The sequence below is a fragment of the Schistocerca gregaria genome, chromosome X, assembly GCF_023897955.1.
Source record: "Schistocerca gregaria isolate iqSchGreg1 chromosome X, iqSchGreg1.2, whole genome shotgun sequence".
Classification (NCBI taxonomy): Eukaryota; Metazoa; Arthropoda; class Insecta; order Orthoptera; family Acrididae; genus Schistocerca; species Schistocerca gregaria.
The window spans coordinates 6,521,185-6,537,111 of NC_064931.1; positions in this window are offsets into that span (position 1 = coordinate 6,521,185).

A 15,927-nucleotide genomic window follows, 5' to 3' on the forward strand; every position below is an offset into this window, starting at 1 on the left:
TCGGATCTGAAGATTACAGGTTCGAATGCTGTCACGCTTGTGTTTTTCCAGTTCTGAAAAAGAAACATAACGTTTTAATGTAGCAATTGAGCAGTACGAAACCGTCTGAATGTTGCTGTTGACCATTTTTTGCTTGGAGATGCTCTTGAGCTTGAAACACACACAACAAGACCGGTGTTAACTAGCGAAATGGTCGGCAGAGTGCCGACACAGCGAGTTTTGACTATCACTTGCACATCTAAAACAACGTCGGAAAGTAACTCGTTCGGCTTTTGAGTCACATAAAGTATGTGCGTTAATTTTGACGCCACTAGCTCTGCATGTTGTCATGCAATTTCTTTACCTCTCAGAAATGATTATGACATAAAAGTGAAGTACGTGACGAGTGTGACGTTAGGAAAACATTAGGCATCATGGAGAGATTCTGTATGGGACCACCCAACACAAACGAGTACTGTGTGACGTGCTACCCGGCAGTTATTCACCGAGGTAGCCGGCTAGCTCAGTCGGTAGAGCGTCAGACTCTTAATCCCAGGGTCGTAGGTTCGAGCCAGACGCTGGGCGGAACGGAATTTTGTTCCGCTGCAAGTGTAAATTACCGTTTTTCTGATTAACGAGATTTAATGGAAATAGCAACTTTAAACTTTGCCTACGTCTCTGTCAGTCGCAAGGAAGCTGTATTTGAAGGTGAAGGTGATTTTGTAGACATGTGTCAAAGACATGTTCTGAAATGCAAGTGTTGTTGTTTGGAGAGCACATCGGTTACGTGTCAGATGTGTAGTCAAGCAGTAATTTGTCGCCATAGCTGCAAATATTAGCCGGTAATATGAAGTGTTGTCAGCTAAAGTCTGATGATGCAGACGACCGTAAGGACGAAGTACCCAAGAGTACCGCTAGGCCGCGCCTCTTTAGCTCAGTGGTAGAGCACTGGTCTAATAAACCAGCGGTCGTAAGTTCCATCCTCACAGGAGAAAGATGAATTTTGGAAATCAGTTGCGCGTCGTGGCCGTATAGCAAACAGTACCTGTGATGACGAACAATTAGCGACAGGCGTTTTTTTAAGAATCACTCTCAGATGCGATTAAGGCGAATGGCGCAGATAAAGCATTTGCCAAAGCGGTACAGCATAAGGTGGGACGAGGCAGTCTGAATTACATTTTATAGATGTATTTCTCACATATCTCAGAGCCTCTCGCGATATTCGTCGTCGTCGTCGTCGTCGTCGTCGTCGTCGCCGCCGCCGCCGCTTCTGCAGAAGTAGCAAATGGCAATCGTAGCAAATGCGGCGAGGGACGCCCTGCCTTCGATTCCGAATGCACAAAGTGTGTGGTCTTGTTTCACAGTCTATATTTGGTCGGTCTCGTCAGAGGTTGAATGTAACGAATGGGTGGGAAAGAGCAAGGGGCAGCGGCTGTGTAGAACGAAAACACAAATCCTCAGGGGTGTGAGCGTTTCGAGATGAGTCGTATACATGTAAATGTTGGTTGTCAGTGACCGTGTGGCCTAATGGATAAGGCGTCGGACTTCGGATCTGAGGATTACAGGTTCGAATGCTGTCACGCTTGTGTTTTTCCAGTTCTGAAAAAGAAACATAACGTTTTAATGTAGCAATTGAGCAGTACGAAACCGTCTGAATGTTGCTGTTGACCATTTTTTGCTTGGAGATGCTCTTGAGCTTGAAACACACACAACAAGACCGGTGTTAACTAGCGAAATGGTCGGCAGAGTGCCGACACAGCGAGTTTTGACTATCACTTGCACATCTAAAACAACGTCGGAAAGTAACTCGTTCGGCTTTTGAGTCACATAAAGTATGTGCGTTAATTTTGACGCCACTAGCTCTGCATGTTGTCATGCAATTTCTTTACCTCTCAGAAATGATTATGACATAAAAGTGAAGTACGTGACGAGTGTGACGTTAGGAAAACATTAGGCATCATGGAGAGATTCTGTATGGGACCACCCAACACAAACGAGTACTGTGTGACGTGCTACCCGGCAGTTATTCACCGAGGTAGCCGGCTAGCTCAATCGGTAGAGCGTCAGACTCTTAATCCCAGGGTCGTGGGTTCGAGCCAGACGCTGGGCGGAACGGAATTTTGTTCCGCTGCAAGTGTAAATTACCGTTTTTCTGATTAACGAGATTTAATGGAAATAGCAACTTTAAACTTTGCCTACGTCTCTGTCAGTCGCAAGGAAGCTGTATTTGAAGGTGAAGGTGATTTTGTAGACATGTGTGAAAGACATGTTCTGAAATGCAAGTGTTGTTGTTTGGAGAGCACATCGGTTACGTGTCAGATGTGTAGTCAAGCAGTAATTTGTCGCCATAGCTGCAAATATTAGCCGGTAATATGAAGTGTTGTCAGCTAAAGTCTGATGATGCAGACGACCGTAAGGACGAAGTACCCAAGAGTACCGCTAGGCCGCGCCTCTTTAGCTCAGTGGTAGAGCACTGGTCTAATAAACCAGCGGTCGTAAGTTCCATCCTCACAGGAGAAAGATGAATTTTGGAAATCAGTTGCGCGTCGTGGCCGTATAGCAAACAGTACCTGTGATGACGAACAATTAGCGACAGGCGTTTTTTTTAAGAATCACTCTCAGATGCGATTAAGGCGAATGGCGCAGATAAAGCATTTGCCAAAGCGGTACAGCATAAGGTGGGACGAGGCAGTCTGAATTACATTTTATAGATGTAATTCTCACATATCTCAGAGCCTCTCGCGATATTCGTCGTCGTCGTCGTCGTCGTCGTCGTCGTCGCCGCCGCCGCCGCTTCTGCAGAAGTAGCAAATGGCAATCGTAGCAAATGCGGCGAGGGACGCCCTGCCTTCGATTCCGAATAACACGCGATCTAGTGTTGTTTCACAGTCTATATTTGGTCGGTCTCGTCAGAGGTTGAATGTAACGAATGGGTGGGAAAGAGCAAGGGGCAGCGGCTGTGTAGAACGAAAACACAAATCCTCAGGGGTGTGAGCGTTTCGAGATGAGTCGTATACATGTAAATGTTGGTCGTCAGTGACCGTGTGGCCTAATGGATAAGGCGTCGGACTTCGGATCTGAAGATTACAGGTTCGAATGCTGTCACGCTTGTGTTTTTCCAGTTCTGAAAAAGAAACATAACGTTTTAATGTAGCAATTGAGCAGTACGAAACCGTCTGAATGTTGCTGTTGACCATTTTTTGCTTGGAGATGCTCTTGAGCTTGAAACACACACAACAAGACCGGTGTTAACTAGCGAAATGGTCGGCAGAGTGCCGACACAGCGAGTTTTGACTATCACTTGCACATCTAAAACAACGTCGGAAAGTAACTCGTTCGGCTTTTGAGTCACATAAAGTATGTGCGTTAATTTTGACGCCACTAGCTCTGCATGTTGTCATGCAATTTCTTTACCTCTCAGAAATGATTATGACATAAAAGTGAAGTACGTGACGAGTGTGACGTTAGGAAAACATTAGGCATCATGGAGAGATTCTGTATGGGACCACCCAACACAAACGAGTACTGTGTGACGTGCTACCCGGCAGTTATTCACCGAGGTAGTCGGCTAGCTCAGTCGGTAGAGCGTCAGACTCTTAATCCCAGGGTCGTGGGTTCGAGCCAGACGCTGGGCGGAACGGAATTTTGTTCCGCTGCAAGTGTAAATTACCGTTTTTCTGATTAACGAGATTTAATGGAAATAGCAACTTTAAACTTTGCCTACGTCTCTGTCAGTCGCAAGGAAGCTGTATTTGAAGGTGAAGGTGATTTTGTAGACATGTGTGAAAGACATGTTCTGAAATGCAAGTGTTGTTGTTTGGAGAGCACATCGGTTACGTGTCAGATGTGTAGTCAAGCAGTAATTTGTCGCCATAGCTGCAAATATTAGCCGGTAATATGAAGTGTTGTCAGCTAAAGTCTGATGATGCAGACGACCGTAAGGACGAAGTACCCAAGAGTACCGCTAGGCCGCGCCTCTTTAGCTCAGTGGTAGAGCACTGGTCTAATAAACCAGCGGTCTTAAGTTCCATCCTCACAGGAGAAAGATGAATTTTGGAAATCAGTTGCGCGTCGTGGCCGTATAGCAAACAGTACCTGTGATGACGAACAATTAGCGACAGGCGTTTTTTTAAGAATCACTCTCAGATGCGATTAAGGCGAATGGCGCAGATAAAGCATTTGCCAAAGCGGTACAGCATAAGGTGGGACGAGGCAGTCTGAATTACATTTTATAGATGTATTTCTCACATATCTCAGAGCCTCTCGCGATATTCGTCGTCGTCGTCGTCGTCGTCGTCGTCGTCGTCGCCGCCGCCGCCGCTTCTGCAGAAGTAGCAAATGGAAATCGTAGCAAATGCGGCGAGGGACGCCCTGCCTTCGATTCCGAATGCACAAAGTGTGTGGTCTTGTTTCACAGTCTATATTTGGTCGGTCTCGTCAGAGGTTGAATGTAACGAATGGGTGGGAAAGAGCAAGGGGCAGCGGCTGTGTAGAACGAAAACACAAATCCTCAGGGGTGTGAGCGTTTCGAGATGAGTCGTATACATGTAAATGTTGGTCGTCAGTGACCGTGTGGCCTAATGGATAAGGCGTCGGACTTCGGATCTGAAGATTACAGGTTCGAATGCTGTCACGCTTGTGTTTTTCCAGTTCTGAAAAAGAAACATAACGTTTTAATGTAGCAATTGAGCAGTACGAAACCGTCTGAATGTTGCTGTTGACCATTTTTTGCTTGGAGATGCTCTTGAGCTTGAAACACACACAACAAGACCGGTGTTAACTAGCGAAATGGTCGGCAGAGTGCCGACACAGCGAGTTTTGACTATCACTTGCACATCTAAAACAACGTCGGAAAGTAACTCGTTCGGCTTTTGAGTCACATAAAGTATGTGCGTTAATTTTGACGCCACTAGCTCTGCATGTTGTCATGCAATTTCTTTACCTCTCAGAAATGATTATGACATAAAAGTGAAGTACGTGACGAGTGTGACGTTAGGAAAACATTAGGCATCATGGAGAGATTCTGTATGGGACCACCCAACACAAACGAGTACTGTGTGACGTGCTACCCGGCAGTTATTCACCGAGGTAGTCGGCTAGCTCAGTCGGTAGAGCGTCAGACTCTTAATCCCAGGGTCGTGGGTTCGAGCCAGACGCTGGGCGGAACGGAATTTTGTTCCGCTGCAAGTGTAAATTACCGTTTTTCTGATTAACGAGATTTAATGGAAATAGCAACTTTAAACTTTGCCTACGTCTCTGTCAGTCGCAAGGAAGCTGTATTTGAAGGTGAAGGTGATTTTGTAGACATGTGTGAAAGACATGTTCTGAAATGCAAGTGTTGTTGTTTGGAGAGCACATCGGTTACGTGTCAGATGTGTAGTCAAGCAGTAATTTGTCGCCATAGCTGCAAATATTAGCCGGTAATATGAAGTGTTGTCAGCTAAAGTCTGATGATGCAGACGACCGTAAGGACGAAGTACCCAAGAGTACCGCTAGGCCGCGCCTCTTTAGCTCAGTGGTAGAGCACTGGTCTAATAAACCAGCGGTCGTAAGTTCCATCCTCACAGGAGAAAGATGAATTTTGGAAATCAGTTGCGCGTCGTGGCCGTATAGCAAACAGTACCTGTGATGACGAACAATTAGCGACAGGCGTTTTTTTAAGAATCACTCTCAGATGCGATTAAGGCGAATGGCGCAGATAAAGCATTTGCCAAAGCGGTACAGCATAAGGTGGGACGAGGCAGTCTGAATTACATTTTATAGATGTATTTCTCACATATCTCAGAGCCTCTCGCGATATTCGTCGTCGTCGTCGTCGTCGTCGTCGTCGTCGTCGCCGCCGCCGCCGCTTCTGCAGAAGTAGCAAATGGAAATCGTAGCAAATGCGGCGAGGGACGCCCTGCCTTCGATTCCGAATGCACAAAGTGTGTGGTCTTGTTTCACAGTCTATATTTGGTCGGTCTCGTCAGAGGTTGAATGTAACGAATGGGTGGGAAAGAGCAAGGGGCAGCGGCTGTGTAGAACGAAAACACAAATCCTCAGGGGTGTGAGCGTTTCGAGATGAGTCGTATACATGTAAATGTTGGTCGTCAGTGACCGTGTGGCCTAATGGATAAGGCGTCGGACTTCGGATCTGAAGATTACAGGTTCGAATGCTGTCACGCTTGTGTTTTTCCAGTTCTGAAAAAGAAACATAACGTTTTAATGTAGCAATTGAGCAGTACGAAACCGTCTGAATGTTGCTGTTGACCATTTTTTGCTTGGAGATGCTCTTGAGCTTGAAACACACACAACAAGACCGGTGTTAACTAGCGAAATGGTCGGCAGAGTGCCGACACAGCGAGTTTTGACTATCACTTGCACATCTAAAACAACGTCGGAAAGTAACTCGTTCGGCTTTTGAGTCACATAAAGTATGTGCGTTAATTTTGACGCCACTAGCTCTGCATGTTGTCATGCAATTTCTTTACCTCTCAGAAATGATTATGACATAAAAGTGAAGTACGTGACGAGTGTGACGTTAGGAAAACATTAGGCATCATGGAGAGATTCTGTATGGGACCACCCAACACAAACGAGTACTGTGTGACGTGCTACCCGGCAGTTATTCACCGAGGTAGCCGGCTAGCTCAGTCGGTAGAGCGTCAGACTCTTAATCCCAGGGTCGTGGGTTCGAGCCAGACGCTGGGCGGAACGGAATTTTGTTCCGCTGCAAGTGTAAATTACCGTTTTTCTGATTAACGAGATTTAATGGAAATAGCAACTTTAAACTTTGCCTACGTCTCTGTCAGTCGCAAGGAAGCTGTATTTGAAGGTGAAGGTGATTTTGTAGACATGTGTGAAAGACATGTTCTGAAATGCAAGTGTTGTTGTTTGGAGAGCACATCGGTTACGTGTCAGATGTGTAGTCAAGCAGTAATTTGTCGCCATAGCTGCAAATATTAGCCGGTAATATGAAGTGTTGTCAGCTAAAGTCTGATGATGCAGACGACCGTAAGGACGAAGTACCCAAGAGTACCGCTAGGCCGCGCCTCTTTAGCTCAGTGGTAGAGCACTGGTCTAATAAACCAGCGGTCGTAAGTTCCATCCTCACAGGAGAAAGATGAATTTTGGAAATCAGTTGCGCGTCGTGGCCGTATAGCAAACAGTACCTGTGATGACGAACAATTAGCGACAGGCGTTTTTTTAAGAATCACTCTCAGATGCGATTAAGGCGAATGGCGCAGATAAAGCATTTGCCAAAGCGGTACAGCATAAGGTGGGACGAGGCAGTCTGAATTACATTTTATAGATGTATTTCTCACATATCTCAGAGCCTCTCGCGATATTCGTCGTCGTCGTCGTCGTCGTCGTCGTCGTCGCCGCCGCCGCCGCTTCTGCAGAAGTAGCAAATGGCAATCGTAGCAAATGCGGCGAGGGACGCCCTGCCTTCGATTCCGAATGCACAAAGTGTGTGGTCTTGTTTCACAGTCTATATTTGGTCGGTCTCGTCAGAGGTTGAATGTAACGAATGGGTGGGAAAGAGCAAGGGGCAGCGGCTGTGTAGAACGAAAACACAAATCCTCAGGGGTGTGAGCGTTTCGAGATGAGTCGTATACATGTAAATGTTGGTCGTCAGTGACCGTGTGGCCTAATGGATAAGGCGTCGGACTTCGGATCTGAAGATTACAGGTTCGAATGCTGTCACGCTTGTGTTTTTCCAGTTCTGAAAAAGAAACATAACGTTTTAATGTAGCAATTGAGCAGTACGAAACCGTCTGAATGTTGCTGTTGACCATTTTTTGCTTGGAGATGCTCTTGAGCTTGAAACACACACAACAAGACCGGTGTTAACTAGCGAAATGGTCGGCAGAGTGCCGACACAGCGAGTTTTGACTATCACTTGCACATCTAAAACAACGTCGGAAAGTAACTCGTTCGGCTTTTGAGTCACATAAAGTATGTGCGTTAATTTTGACGCCACTAGCTCTGCATGTTGTCATGCAATTTCTTTACCTCTCAGAAATGATTATGACATAAAAGTGAAGTACGTGACGAGTGTGACGTTAGGAAAACATTAGGCATCATGGAGAGATTCTGTATGGGACCACCCAACACAAACGAGTAGTGTGTGACGTGCTACCCGGCAGTTATTCACCGAGGTAGCCGGCTAGCTCAGTCGGTAGAGCGTCAGACTCTTAATCCCAGGGTCGTAGGTTCGAGCCAGACGCTGGGCGGAACGGAATTTTGTTCCGCTGCAAGTGTAAATTACCGTTTTTCTGATTAACGAGATTTAATGGAAATAGCAACTTTAAACTTTGCCTACGTCTCTGTCAGTCGCAAGGAAGCTGTATTTGAAGGTGAAGGTGATTTTGTAGACATGTGTCAAAGACATGTTCTGAAATGCAAGTGTTGTTGTTTGGAGAGCACATCGGTTACGTGTCAGATGTGTAGTCAAGCAGTAATTTGTCGCCATAGCTGCAAATATTAGCCGGTAATATGAAGTGTTGTCAGCTAAAGTCTGATGATGCAGACGACCGTAAGGACGAAGTACCCAAGAGTACCGCTAGGCCGCGCCTCTTTAGCTCAGTGGTAGAGCACTGGTCTAATAAACCAGCGGTCGTAAGTTCCATCCTCACAGGAGAAAGATGAATTTTGGAAATCAGTTGCGCGTCGTGGCCGTATAGCAAACAGTACCTGTGATGACGAACAATTAGCGACAGGCGTTTTTTTAAGAATCACTCTCAGATGCGATTAAGGCGAATGGCGCAGATAAAGCATTTGCCAAAGCGGTACAGCATAAGGTGGGACGAGGCAGTCTGAATTACATTTTATAGATGTATTTCTCACATATCTCAGAGCCTCTCGCGATATTCGTCGTCGTCGTCGTCGTCGTCGTCGTCGTCGCCGCCGCCGCCGCTTCTGCAGAAGTAGCAAATGGCAATCGTAGCAAATGCGGCGAGGGACGCCCTGCCTTCGATTCCGAATGCACAAAGTGTGTGGTCTTGTTTCACAGTCTATATTTGGTCGGTCTCGTCAGAGGTTGAATGTAACGAATGGGTGGGAAAGAGCAAGGGGCAGCGGCTGTGTAGAACGAAAACACAAATCCTCAGGGGTGTGAGCGTTTCGAGATGAGTCGTATACATGTAAATGTTGGTCGTCAGTGACCGTGTGGCCTAATGGATAAGGCGTCGGACTTCGGATCTGAAGATTACAGGTTCGAATGCTGTCACGCTTGTGTTTTTCCAGTTCTGAAAAAGAAACATAACGTTTTAATGTAGCAATTGAGCAGTACGAAACCGTCTGAATGTTGCTGTTGACCATTTTTTGCTTGGAGATGCTCTTGAGCTTGAAACACACACAACAAGACCGGTGTTAACTAGCGAAATGGTCGGCAGAGTGCCGACACAGCGAGTTTTGACTATCACTTGCACATCTAAAACAACGTCGGAAAGTAACTCGTTCGGCTTTTGAGTCACATAAAGTATGTGCGTTAATTTTGACGCCACTAGCTCTGCATGTTGTCATGCAATTTCTTTACCTCTCAGAAATGATTATGACATAAAAGTGAAGTACGTGACGAGTGTGACGTTAGGAAAACATTAGGCATCATGGAGAGATTCTGTATGGGACCACCCAACACAAACGAGTACTGTGTGACGTGCTACCCGGCAGTTATTCACCGAGGTAGCCGGCTAGCTCAGTCGGTAGAGCGTCAGACTCTTAATCCCAGGGTCTTGGGTTCGAGCCAGACGCTGGGCGGAACGGAATTTTGTTCCGCTGCAAGTGTAAATTACCGTTTTTCTGATTAACGAGATTTAATGGAAATAGCAACTTTAAACTTTGCCTACGTCTCTGTCAGTCGCAAGGAAGCTGTATTTGAAGGTGAAGGTGATTTTGTAGACATGTGTGAAAGACATGTTCTGAAATGCAAGTGTTGTTGTTTGGAGAGCACATCGGTTACGTGTCAGATGTGTAGTCAAGCAGTAATTTGTCGCCATAGCTGCAAATATTAGCCGGTAATATGAAGTGTTGTCAGCTAAAGTCTGATGATGCAGACGACCGTAAGGACGAAGTACCCAAGAGTACCGCCAGGCCGCGCCTCTTTAGCTCAGTGGTAGAGCACTGGTCTAATAAACCAGCGGTCTTAAGTTCCATCCTCACAGGAGAAAGATGAATTTTGGAAATCAGTTGCGCGTCGTGGCCGTATAGCAAACAGTACCTGTGATGACGAACAATTAGCGACAGGCGTTTTTTTAAGAATCACTCTCAGATGCGATTAAGGCGAATGGCGCAGATAAAGCATTTGCCAAAGCGGTACAGCATAAGGTGGGACGAGGCAGTCTGAATTACATTTTATAGATGTATTTCTCACATATCTCAGAGCCTCTCGCGATATTCGTCGTCGTCGTCGTCGTCGTCGTCGTCGTCGTCGTCGTCGCCGCCGCCGCCGCTTCTGCAGAAGTAGCAAATGGCAATCGTAGCAAATGCGGCGAGGGACGCCCTGCCTTCGATTCCGAATGCACAAAGTGTGTGGTCTTGTTTCACAGTCTATATTTGGTCGGTCTCGTCAGAGGTTGAATGTAACGAATGGGTGGGAAAGAGCAAGGGGCAGCGGCTGTGTAGAACGAAAACACAAATCCTCAGGGGTGTGAGCGTTTCGAGATGAGTCGTATACATGTAAATGTTGGTCGTCAGTGACCGTGTGGCCTAATGGATAAGGCGTCGGACTTCGGATCTGAAGATTACAGGTTCGAATGCTGTCACGCTTGTGTTTTTCCAGTTCTGAAAAAGAAACATAACGTTTTAATGTAGCAATTGAGCAGTACGAAACCGTCTGAATGTTGCTGTTGACCATTTTTTGCTTGGAGATGCTCTTGAGCTTGAAACACACACAACAAGACCGGTGTTAACTAGCGAAATGGTCGGCAGAGTGCCGACACAGCGAGTTTTGACTATCACTTGCACATCTAAAACAACGTCGGAAAGTAACTCGTTCGGCTTTTGAGTCACATAAAGTATGTGCGTTAATTTTGACGCCACTAGCTCTGCATGTTGTCATGCAATTTCTTTACCTCTCAGAAATGATTATGACATAAAAGTGAAGTACGTGACGAGTGTGACGTTAGGAAAACATTAGGCATCATGGAGAGATTCTGTATGGGACCACCCAACACAAACGAGTACTGTGTGACGTGCTACCCGGCAGTTATTCACCGAGGTAGCCGGCTAGCTCAGTCGGTAGAGCGTCAGACTCTTAATCTCAGGGTCGTGGGTTCGAGCCAGACGCTGGGCGGAACGGAATTTTGTTCCGCTGCAAGTGTAAATTACCGTTTTTCTGATTAACGAGATTTAATGGAAATAGCAACTTTAAACTTTGCCTACGTCTCTGTCAGTCGCAAGGAAGCTGTATTTGAAGGTGAAGGTGATTTTGTAGACATGTGTGAAAGACATGTTCTGAAATGCAAGTGTTGTTGTTTGGAGAGCACATCGGTTACGTGTCAGATGTGTAGTCAAGCAGTAATTTGTCGCCATAGCTGCAAATATTAGCCGGTAATATGAAGTGTTGTCAGCTAAAGTCTGATGATGCAGACGACCGTAAGGACGAAGTACCCAAGAGTACCGCTAGGCCGCGCCTCTTTAGCTCAGTGGTAGAGCACTGGTCTAATAAACCAGCGGTCGTAAGTTCCATCCTCACAGGAGAAAGATGAATTTTGGAAATCAGTTGCGCGTCGTGGCCGTATAGCAAACAGTACCTGTGATGACGAACAATTAGCGACAGGCGTTTTTTTAAGAATCACTCTCAGATGCGATTAAGGCGAATGGCGCAGATAAAGCATTTGCCAAAGCGGTACAGCATAAGGTGGGACGAGGCAGTCTGAATTACATTTTATAGATGTATTTCTCACATATCTCAGAGCCTCTCGCGATATTCGTCGTCGTCGTCGTCGTCGTCGTCGTCGTCGTCGTCGTCGTCGTCGCCGCCGCCGCCGCTTCTGCAGAAGTAGCAAATGGCAATCGTAGCAAATGCGGCGAGGGACGCCCTGCCTTCGATTCCGAATGCACAAAGTGTGTGGTCTTGTTTCACAGTCTATATTTGGTCGGTCTCGTCAGAGGTTGAATGTAACGAATGGGTGGGAAAGAGCAAGGGGGCAGCGGCTGTGTAGAACGAAAACACAAATCCTCAGGGGTGTGAGCGTTTCGAGATGAGTCGTATACATGTAAATGTTGGTCGTCAGTGACCGTGTGGCCTAATGGATAAGGCGTCGGACTTCGGATCTGAAGATTACAGGTTCGAATGCTGTCACGCTTGTGTTTTTCCAGTTCTGAAAAAGAAACATAACGTTTTAATGTAGCAATTGAGCAGTACGAAACCGTCTGAATGTTGCTGTTGACCATTTTTTGCTTGGAGATGCTCTTGAGCTTGAAACACACACAACAAGACCGGTGTTAACTAGCGAAATGGTCGGCAGAGTGCCGACACAGCGAGTTTTGACTATCACTTGCACATCTAAAACAACGTCGGAAAGTAACTCGTTCGGCTTTTGAGTCACATAAAGTATGTGCGTTAATTTTGACGCCACTAGCTCTGCATGTTGTCATGCAATTTCTTTACCTCTCAGAAATGATTATGACATAAAAGTGAAGTACGTGACGAGTGTGACGTTAGGAAAACATTAGGCATCATGGAGAGATTCTGTATGGGACCACCCAACACAAACGAGTACTGTGTGACGTGCTACCCGGCAGTTATTCACCGAGGTAGCCGGCTAGCTCAGTCGGTAGAGCGTCAGACTCTTAATCCCAGGGTCTTGGGTTCGAGCCAGACGCTGGGCGGAACGGAATTTTGTTCCGCTGCAAGTGTAAATTACCGTTTTTCTGATTAACGAGATTTAATGGAAATAGCAACTTTAAACTTTGCCTACGTCTCTGTCAGTCGCAAGGAAGCTGTATTTGAAGGTGAAGGTGATTTTGTAGACATGTGTGAAAGACATGTTCTGAAATGCAAGTGTAACACGCGATCTAGTGTTCGGTTACGTGTCAGATGTGTAGTCAAGCAGTAATTTGTCGCCATAGCTGCAAATATTAGCCGGTAATATGAAGTGTTGTCAGCTAAAGTCTGATGATGCAGACGACCGTAAGGACGAAGTACCCAAGAGTACCGCTAGGCCGCGCCTCTTTAGCTCAGTGGTAGAGCACTGGTCTAATAAACCAGCGGTCTTAAGTTCCATCCTCACAGGAGAAAGATGAATTTTGGAAATCAGTTGCGCGTCGTGGCCGTATAGCAAACAGTACCTGTGATGACGAACAATTAGCGACAGGCGTTTTTTTAAGAATCACTCTCAGATGCGATTAAGGCGAATGGCGCAGATAAAGCATTTGCCAAAGCGGTACAGCATAAGGTGGGACGAGGCAGTCTGAATTACATTTTATAGATGTATTTCTCACATATCTCAGAGCCTCTCGCGATATTCGTCGTCGTCGTCGTCGTCGTCGTCGTCGTCGTCGTCGTCGTCGTCGTCGCCGCCGCCGCCGCTTCTGCAGAAGTAGCAAATGGAAATCGTAGCAAATGCGGCGAGGGACGCCCTGCCTTCGATTCCGAATGCACAAAGTGTGTGGTCTTGTTTCACAGTCTATATTTGGTCGGTCTCGTCAGAGGTTGAATGTAACGAATGGGTGGGAAAGAGCAAGGGGCAGCGGCTGTGTAGAACGAAAACACAAATCCTCAGGGGTGTGAGCGTTTCGAGATGAGTCGTATACATGTAAATGTTGGTCGTCAGTGACCGTGTGGCCTAATGGATAAGGCGTCGGACTTCGGATCTGAAGATTACAGGTTCGAATGCTGTCACGCTTGTGTTTTTCCAGTTCTGAAAAAGAAACATAACGTTTTAATGTAGCAATTGAGCAGTACGAAACCGTCTGAATGTTGCTGTTGACCATTTTTTGCTTGGAGATGCTCTTGAGCTTGAAACACACACAACAAGACCGGTGTTAACTAGCGAAATGGTCGGCAGAGTGCCGACACAGCGAGTTTTGACTATCACTTGCACATCTAAAACAACGTCGGAAAGTAACTCGTTCGGCTTTTGAGTCACATAAAGTATGTGCGTTAATTTTGACGCCACTAGCTCTGCATGTTGTCATGCAATTTCTTTACCTCTCAGAAATGATTATGACATAAAAGTGAAGTACGTGACGAGTGTGACGTTAGGAAAACATTAGGCATCATGGAGAGATTCTGTATGGGACCACCCAACACAAACGAGTACTGTGTGACGTGCTACCCGGCAGTTATTCACCGAGGTAGTCGGCTAGCTCAGTCGGTAGAGCGTCAGACTCTTAATCCCAGGGTCGTGGGTTCGAGCCAGACGCTGGGCGGAACGGAATTTTGTTCCGCTGCAAGTGTAAATTACCGTTTTTCTGATTAACGAGATTTAATGGAAATAGCAACTTTAAACTTTGCCTACGTCTCTGTCAGTCGCAAGGAAGCTGTATTTGAAGGTGAAGGTGATTTTGTAGACATGTGTGAAAGACATGTTCTGAAATGCAAGTGTTGTTGTTTGGAGAGCACATCGGTTACGTGTCAGATGTGTAGTCAAGCAGTAATTTGTCGCCATAGCTGCAAATATTAGCCGGTAATATGAAGTGTTGTCAGCTAAAGTCTGATGATGCAGACGACCGTAAGGACGAAGTACCCAAGAGTACCGCTAGGCCGCGCCTCTTTAGCTCAGTGGTAGAGCACTGGTCTAATAAACCAGCGGTCGTAAGTTCCATCCTCACAGGAGAAAGATGAATTTTGGAAATCAGTTGCGCGTCGTGGCCGTATAGCAAACAGTACCTGTGATGACGAACAATTAGCGACAGGCGTTTTTTTAAGAATCACTCTCAGATGCGATTAAGGCGAATGGCGCAGATAAAGCATTTGCCAAAGCGGTACAGCATAAGGTGGGACGAGGCAGTCTGAATTACATTTTATAGATGTATTTCTCACATATCTCAGAGCCTCTCGCGATATTCGTCGTCGTCGTCGTCGTCGTCGTCGTCGTCGTCGCCGCCGCCGCCGCTTCTGCAGAAGTAGCAAATGGCAATCGTAGCAAATGCGGCGAGGGACGCCCTGCCTTCGATTCCGAATGCACAAAGTGTGTGGTCTTGTTTCACAGTCTATATTTGGTCGGTCTCGTCAGAGGTTGAATGTAACGAATGGGTGGGAAAGAGCAAGGGGCAGCGGCTGTGTAGAACGAAAACACAAATCCTCAGGGGTGTGAGCGTTTCGAGATGAGTCGTATACATGTAAATGTTGGTCGTCAGTGACCGTGTGGCCTAATGGATAAGGCGTCGGACTTCGGATCTGAAGATTACAGGTTCGAATGCTGTCACGCTTGTGTTTTTCCAGTTCTGAAAAAGAAACATAACGTTTTAATGTAGCAATTGAGCAGTACGAAACCGTCTGAATGTTGCTGTTGACCATTTTTTGCTTGGAGATGCTCTTGAGCTTGAAACACACACAACAAGACCGGTGTTAACTAGCGAAATGGTCGGCAGAGTGCCGACACAGCGAGTTTTGACTATCACTTGCACATCTAAAACAACGTCGGAAAGTAACTCGTTCGGCTTTTGAGTCACATAAAGTATGTGCGTTAATTTTGACGCCACTAGCTCTGCATGTTGTCATGCAATTTCTTTACCTCTCAGAAATGATTATGACATAAAAGTGAAGTACGTGACGAGTGTGACGTTAGGAAAACATTAGGCATCATGGAGAGATTCTGTATGGGACCACCCAACACAAACGAGTACTGTGTGACGTGCTACCCGGCAGTTATTCACCGAGGTAGCCGGCTAGCTCAGTCGGTAGAGCGTCAGACTCTTAATCCCAGGGTCGTGGGTTCGAGCCAGACGCTGGGCGGAACGGAATTTTGTTCCGCTGCAAGTGTAAATTACCGTTTTTCTGATTAACGAGATTTAATG